Source organism: Triticum urartu, chromosome 5A (assembly GCF_056163025.1).
Source record: "Triticum urartu cultivar PI428250 chromosome 5A, HENAU_Tu73, whole genome shotgun sequence".
Classification (NCBI taxonomy): domain Eukaryota; kingdom Viridiplantae; phylum Streptophyta; class Magnoliopsida; order Poales; family Poaceae; genus Triticum; species Triticum urartu.
The window spans coordinates 425,696,400-425,704,328 of NC_141877.1; the positions used below are offsets into that span (position 1 = coordinate 425,696,400).

Consider the following 7,929-nt stretch of genomic DNA (forward strand, 5'->3'; position numbering starts at 1 on the left):
TGATATTTCATATTCTGTCAACAAGGTATGTCAGTTTTTACATGCACCAAGTACAGTTCATTGGACTGCAGTAAAGAGAATTCTGAGGTATCTAAAGTTTACAATGGGACTTGGAATCAAGATTATTAAGTCACCATCCATGCTAGTTAGTGCATACTCAGATGCTGACTGGGCAGGATGCCCTGATGATAGAAGGTCCATAGGTGGTTTTGCTGTTTTTCTGGGATCAAATCTTGTGTCATGGAGTGCAAGGAAACAGGCTACTGTGTCAAGATCAAGCACTGAAGCAGAATACAAAGCTCTTGCTAATGCAACGGCTGAAATCATGTGGATCCAGACTCTTGTATACGAGTTGGGAATCAAGGCTCCACAAGCTGCAAGGTTATGGTGTGACAATATTGGTGCTACCTATCTTTCTGCAAATCCGGTGTTTCATGCACGTACAAAACACATAGAGGTTGATTTTCATTTTATGAGAGAAAGAGTAGCACGAAAGCTACTTGATATCAAATTTATTCCCACAGGAGATCAACTTGTGGATGGCTTCACTAAACCACTTACCACGAGGAGACTGAATGAGTTCAAGTACAATCTAAACCTAGAGAAATTTTCATAGGTTTGGATTGAGGGAGGATGTTAGAATAGAGTACGTAGGGATAGATGATATGTTTAAATTGTTTCTGTTTCTACGTAGGAATAGAATAACAAATGAAACATTGTTATGCAAATTATTTTGGATTCCTAAACAAACAATCAATAGTAACAAGAAACAAAAGAAAGGCCAGGGAAATAACCATGCTCATGCTCATACATTGCACAGTAGTAGCATAGCATATGAGATGCAAGAGCAGGGCTAGTGCAAGGATGCGCCTAGTTCTGCATTAATGATGGTTGTGGATGAGAAAATTATTGTCTCATATACTCACCAACACTGGACCGAGAGGACGAGCTGGCCCCTCCAACAGAAACGGAGCCGGATCTCGACGCAGAGCCCGTGCCCACTCCACGGCCGGCGCCCAGGTCAACGCCGAGGCCCATCCTGGCCAGGCGGCGGCTCTCCACCATGCCGCACCCGAACGCCAGCAGCACCAAGGCGGCAGCGGCGGCCACGCACCGCCGGCAGCTTGTCATCCTCATCTTGCACGGCACCACAGACACACCCAAGCCCGAACGCCTAGCTGGTAATGGCTGGTCACCACCGTCGCCGACGCCCTGGCTGGTTGCCTTGAGGGATGAAGAAAGTCGACGCGGCCGGTTGTATAGGGCAAACCGAGTGCGCGATGCCAAGAGGATCTGTGTATCCGGTCTGATGAAGTTCGTTGGTGGTAATAATGCTGCGGCTCATACATGCGCGCAGTGAGACACGCTCTATCCTTGGATGTACCTCATGTAACTTTTGATGCCAAGAGGATTGGATGCCATGTCGTCTTGGCACTTGCAGTGGGCGTGCGGACGCGATCGACTGGGCAAGCGGTGGTAATGCTGCGGCAAAGGTACGTACTCTACGTGCCCTGATGAGGGTTAGTGTGGGGGAGTGTTTGCATGCATGCATGTGATGTGACGCGGCATGCCGAGCATCCAGAACTGTAGTATGCCGTTAGCTTTTCCACTGCTAGCAAGAGATGATATGTCACGAAAACCATGTCATCGCTCCTGCGCACAACGTAGAATTAATTGTTGTTCTTCCCAGGCTGATTTGTATCCATGAATTACAATAACAGCCAACAGGCAGGCGGAAGTTGCTTGCGTATGGACGCGAATACTCAATTCTTTCATTTGATAGCTAATGACAAGCACAGAAAGAAGCGTATCTTTCAGTTTGAGCAAGACGAGGGCACTATTTTAGGTCAGGATAACCTAAAAACATATATTATCGACTATTATAAGCAGTTATTTGGACCTCCGGATGATAATTGTGTGTCCCTCGATGAGTCCAGGACTGAGGATGTGCCCCAACTATCGGTTGACGATAATGATATTCTGGTTGCCCCGTTCTCGGAGAAGGAGGTGTTTGATACTATTGCACAGATGAAAAACAATAAGACTCCCGGACCGGATGGATTCCCGGCAGAGTTCTATAAAAAATGCTGGCACATTATTAAGGGGGATTTACTACCTATGTTCCATGATCTGTTCTCTGGACAGCTTTAATTATTTCACTTGAATTTTGGGACTATCACACTGCTTCCCAAGAAAACAGATGCTGTGAGAATTGAGAAATTCAGGCCGATATGTCTCCTCAATGTTAGTTTCAAAATTTTCACCAAGGTCGGGACTAACAGGCTCACACAGATTGCGCATTCTGTGGTGCAACAGTCCCAAACTGCTTTCATGCCGGACAGAAATATCCTTGAAAGGGTGGTCGTCCTGCATGAAACACTCCATGAAATCCATTCCAAAAAATTAGATGGAGTAATTTTTAAGGTGGATTTCGAGAAAGCGTACGAAAAGGTCAAATGGCCATTCCTCCAACAGTCATTGCGTATGAAAGGTATTGATGAAGTCTGGCGCCGACAGGTTGAATCATTTACGCAAAAAGGTAGTGTGGGAATTAAAGTTAATGATGACATAGGTCATTACTTCCAGACACATAAAGGCCTAAGACAAGGAGATCCGATGTCCCCTACACTGTTTAACATTGTGGTGGATATGTTAGCAATTTTGATAGGAAGGGCTAAGGAAAATGGTCAAGTAGGTGGATTGGTACCTCATCTTATTGATGGAGGTGTATCCATCCTTCAGTACGCTGATGATACAATCATCTTTATGGAGCATGACTTGGCCAAGGCGAGAAATATGAAGCTTGTGTTATGCCTATTTGAACAATTGACCGGGTTAAAGATTAACTTTCATAAGAGCGAGTTGTTCTGTTTTGGTAGGGTCAAAGATGAACAGAATGCTTATAGGCAATTGTTTGGGTGTGAGTTGGGAGAGTTACCCTTCTCTTACCTGGGGATTCCAATCCACCATCGTAGGCTGACAAACAGAGAGTGGAAGTGCATCGAGGACCGATTTGAGAAGAAAATGAGTTGCTGGAAGGGTAAGCTCATGTCATACGGAGGCCGATTAATCCTGATTAATTCGGTGCTCACAAGTATGCCAATGTTTCTCCTATCGTTCTTTGAGGTCCCAGTTGGTGTTAGGAAGAGACTGGACTTCTATCGATCGCGTTTCTTTTGGCAGGGTGATGAGCTTAAAAGAAAATATCGGCTTGCCAAATGGGATATCATCTGTAGACCGAAAGACCAAGCGGGTCTAGGTATTGAGAATCTAGAAGTTAAGAATAAATGCCTTCTTAGCAAGTGGCTGTGGAAGCTCTCATCGGAGAATGATGCTATGTGGGCTCAAATCCTTCGCAGCAAGTACCTCCAGACAAAAACTTTGTCCCAGGTTACAGTCAGGCCGACCGATTCATCTTTCTGGAAAGGCCTGATGAAAGTCAAACAGTCCTTGTTTAATAGGACGAAGTTTGTTATTGGAAACGGCACGGGTACACGTTTCTGGGAGGATACTTGGCTCGGCGAGACACCCTTGGCCATCCAATATCCGTCTTTATACTGCATTGTTTAACGACGTGAGGTGTTCGTCGCATCGGTCTTTCAATCTACCCCCCTTAATATTCAGTTCCGACGAACGCTAGCGGGCAATCGTTGGGAAGAATGGCTCCGTCTAGTTAGGGGACTGATGGAGGTCCAGCTTTCACAACAACCCGATGAATTACGATGAAAATTGACTAAGTCTGGAGTATTCACGGTTAAATCAATGTATATTGATGTTATTAATTCGAACTCCATTCCTACGTCCAAGCATGTTTGGGATGTCAAAGTTCCTTTGAAAATAAAAGTGTTTATGTCGTTTGTCCATAAACAAGTTATTTTAACTAAGAACAACTTGATAAAGCGTAATTGGACAGGACCTACTAGGTGTAGTTTTTGCGATCGGGATGAGACTATCAAACACCTCTTTTTTGATTGCCCATTGGCCAAGGTACTTTGGCAGACGGTCCACATTGCTTTTAATATCAATCCACCGAATTCTGTTAATGCGTTATTTGGGACCACTGGTAGAAAAAGGGCCTATAGTCCCGGTTCGTAAGGGCCTTTAGTCCCGGTTCCGGAACCGGGACTAAAGTGTCGGTACTAATACCTCCCCCCCTTTAGTCCCGGTTCAATCCAGAACCGGGACTAAAGGCCCTCCACGTGGGCATTGCGCAGAGCCCAGTCAGGAGACCCTTTGGTCCCGGTTGGTGGCACCAACCGGGACCAATAGGCATCCACGCGTCAGCACTTCTGTGGCTGGGGTTTTTGTTTTTTTTTGAAAGGGGGGGGGGTTGGGGGTTTTGCGGGGTTAATTTAGGTGTTTCATATATTGTGTTAGATAGTTATAATTAATAGAGAGAAGTGTCCTCTCTTATGTCCGTGCTTGGTCGACGCTACGTACTATACATACGTATATAGAGAGGACTAGACACGCTAGCTAGCTAGTAAGCAAACGAAGGAAACAGAAGATCGTCATGAACATATATGCATATATACAGAGAGAATTGATATCGACCACCTCTCCTTCTCCGAGAGATTGGTCGAACAACAAGTTCTCGTATATCTATCTGACACTACCGGCTACATATATACAATAATTATCTCTTACAAATGTAATCATACGGACTCAGGGTCCACATAGAATTCTCCGTCTTCAGGGATCACGTGGTCAAGAAAGAATGCCGCCAATTCCTCTTGAATTGCTCGCATGCGAGCTGGTGCTAGGAGTTCATCCCGCTTCCGAAACATCTAATTTGAAGAAGGGGGTCAATACATATATATATATATATATAAATGAATGAAACTCAACACAAATGATGGTAATAAAATAAAATTGTGAATGTTGTTATTTACGTACTTCATATTGTTCGTTAGAGTACCCGCCCCGCTCACAGGTCGTGTGGCGGATGGACTCGCAGATGTAGTATCCACAGAAATCATTCCCTTGTTCCTGCCACAACCACTTTACAAGAAATAGAGGTCAATCAAACTGATAAGCAAGAATGCTAAATGGTATTGATGAAACTAGCGCTTGAATCACTAGGAGATGCGCGGAACATGCTACTATAGTACTTACTTTCGGGTGTCTAAATTCCAGCTCCTTCGGCAGTCCCGGAACTGTTTTGGTGAATTTTCTCCAAACCCTGCCGGACAAAGAAAACAATTACTTGATATCAGGAAATGAACAAAGTTGCTGATATGGTGGATAATGATCGATTTAACTTACTTCTTGAGGATTTCAGTCATGTCCGCATACTCCTTGGGATCTTTTTGTTTAGAGTCCAAGACGGTTACTACTCCCTGCTCAAGCTTAATCTCTAGGAGAATATAGTGGTAACTGCACACACATGCATAACTCATCAATTACATTACTATAACCTTGACTAATATATAAGGGAAACCGAATACGCACAAGACAGTAACACTCACCTGAAGTTGTAAGGAAAGAGTATTATATCTTTGTTTTGATTTATTACGAACGATCGTAGCAAGCTGGCCTCGGTAGTTGCGGCATGAAGTTTAACCTGAGTTGCATCTATGAGATGTGTGTTAATGAACCCAATATCACCGACTTGTCTTTTCTTCAATTCGGCGATCTTCAATCTGCATAATATAGCGAGGATGATTATAAATACATGCAATGAAAGAGCTAAGCTATATAGAGAAACTTAATGACAGAAGTAGTACTACTTACAGACAATAGCAGGCGACCGTTGTTTTATCGAGGGCCAATTGATTGAAAAACTGATATAACTCCTCAAATGGAACAGGCAACAGATCAATTCCAACGAGGTCATGCTCCTTTTTAACTTTCACATACAAGGTACTCCTCCCCCCAGAGTCTCTGCAGATTTTCAAGTACCAATCATGCAATCTTCGCATCATCGTTGATAGAGATCTTTCATCTTTGACGAGAGGCTTCCCGTACTCGTATCTTTGTATCTGCATCTCCATGGGTTCATAATGTACTTCGTCGGGCAGGTAATCTGCAAGATTGCTATAACCGGGCACCATCCTCGGATCATTATCGACGTTGTGGCTAGGCACCTTGAGCGGGGGGCACGATTGCTTCGCTTGTTCGCCGAGCTGGGCAATTTGTTTCCCAGCTCGTCGTTCTTTCATCCTTTGATCACTGACAGTATTTCCCGACCGCTCCGCTTCAGCAAATTCCTTTCCAATAATGCGGTCATAGTTTCCTTTCAGCGAATCAGACTACATCTATGTCCCTCGACGACCCTCGTTCCTGATAAAAAAAGAGGAAGAAGAAGAAAAATAAGAGGAGAAGAAAGAATAGAGGAGAAGATCTCCTCTTTTTTTCTTCTTCCTCTTCTTTTTTTATCCTCTTCTTCCTCTCATGTTCGATAGGATCGCCGAGGGGTCGGGAGGTTGCGTAGTGTCTCAGGATTCAACAAAACCATGTCTTCATCATTAGGCGAAAGTAACATGTGCATGATGGTACGAAGCTCTTTAAAGTTGTTCTGGAACGGACTCCCAGATAGGATAATCCGCCTTTTGGTACAAAGTTCAGCAAGAGCCTTCCGAATATCGCTATTTGGAAGGCCTTTGTTGAATTGGTACCAAAAGGCAGATTATTCTATCCGGGACTCCATTCCAAAACAACTTTGCAGAACTTCGTACCAACATGCCCTGGTTACTTCCGGCTAATGATGAAGGCATGGATTTCTTCAATACTTTGACACTAGGAAACCTCTCTCTACTTCCGGCTAATAAGAATAAGAAGAAGAAGAAGAATAAGAAGAAGAAAAGAAGAAAAAAAAGAGGAGAAGAAGAAAGGAATAGTGGAGAAAAGAGAAAAGAGAATATATTCTATTTTCTCTTCTTCTCCACTATTCCTTTCTTCTTCTCCTCTTCTTTTTCTTCTTTTTTCTTCTTCTTATTTATTTCTCCTCTTCTTTTCGGTAGAGGAAACCCTAAATAGCTAGCAAGTTTCGTGGGTGTGAGATACATGTGGCCTTCGGTGTCGGACACTACATCCACGTCCCACAAGTGACGTGGGCGTCGAAGCCCGCGCCACTTGTGGGATGTGGGTGTAGTGTCCGACACCGACGGTACATGTATCTCACACCGACGATACTTTCTATTTAGGGTTTCTCCTCTACCGCTCCTCGACCTCTCGACGACCCTCGTTCCCGATAAAATAAAGAGGAAGAAGAAGAAGAAAAAAGAAGAAAAGAAAGAATAGAGGAGAAGACTTCCTCTTCTTCCTCTCCTCTTCTTCTCCCTCTTCTTCCCCTTCTTTTTTCTTCTTCTTATTTATTTCTCCTCTTCTTCCTCTCCTCTTCTTCTTCTTATTTAGTTCTCTCGACCCCTCATCCCTCTCTCGACCCCTCGATGACCCTCGTCCCTGATAACATATTTTTTCTCCCCTCGACACCTCTCGACCTCTCGTCCCACTCTCGACCCCTCATCATCATCTATCACCCCCCTCGTTTTCTTTGGCATATATCCATGAACAAAATAGAGGAGAAGATCGAAGAAAAAAAAAGAAGCCTTCCTCTTCTTATTTTCCTTTCCAAACTCCTTCCTTTTCTTCTTCTTCTTCTTCCTTCTTCCTCTTTTCTTCCTTTTCCTTATTTTAATTTTTCCTCTACACTAACCTAAAATCGATATCTACTAATTAACAACCTAAATAAAAAAATGAATACATATATGAAAAAAAACATCATATAAAAAAACATTTTTGACATATTTAGCATATTCTGATCCATAGTTCAAAATTTTCAAATTTCATTCAAATGAAATTTGAATCGGATTCAAATAACTTGTTGAAAACCTATTCTAAACCTCTCCAAAAATTCTGAAATTTTGCCATCGCCTTTGTCCTGCATCAGTACCTCACCACAATTTTTTTAAAAATTCCAAAAATGCC

General features: G+C 43.3%; 1 pseudogene; it reads right to left on the reverse strand.

Annotated features, from left to right (window-relative positions):
* Window positions 1-802: 802 nt before the first annotated feature.
* On the reverse strand, window positions 803-1,422 carry LOC147971730 (uncharacterized; annotated as a pseudogene).
* Between the last annotated feature and the right edge of the window lie 6,507 nt (window positions 1,423-7,929).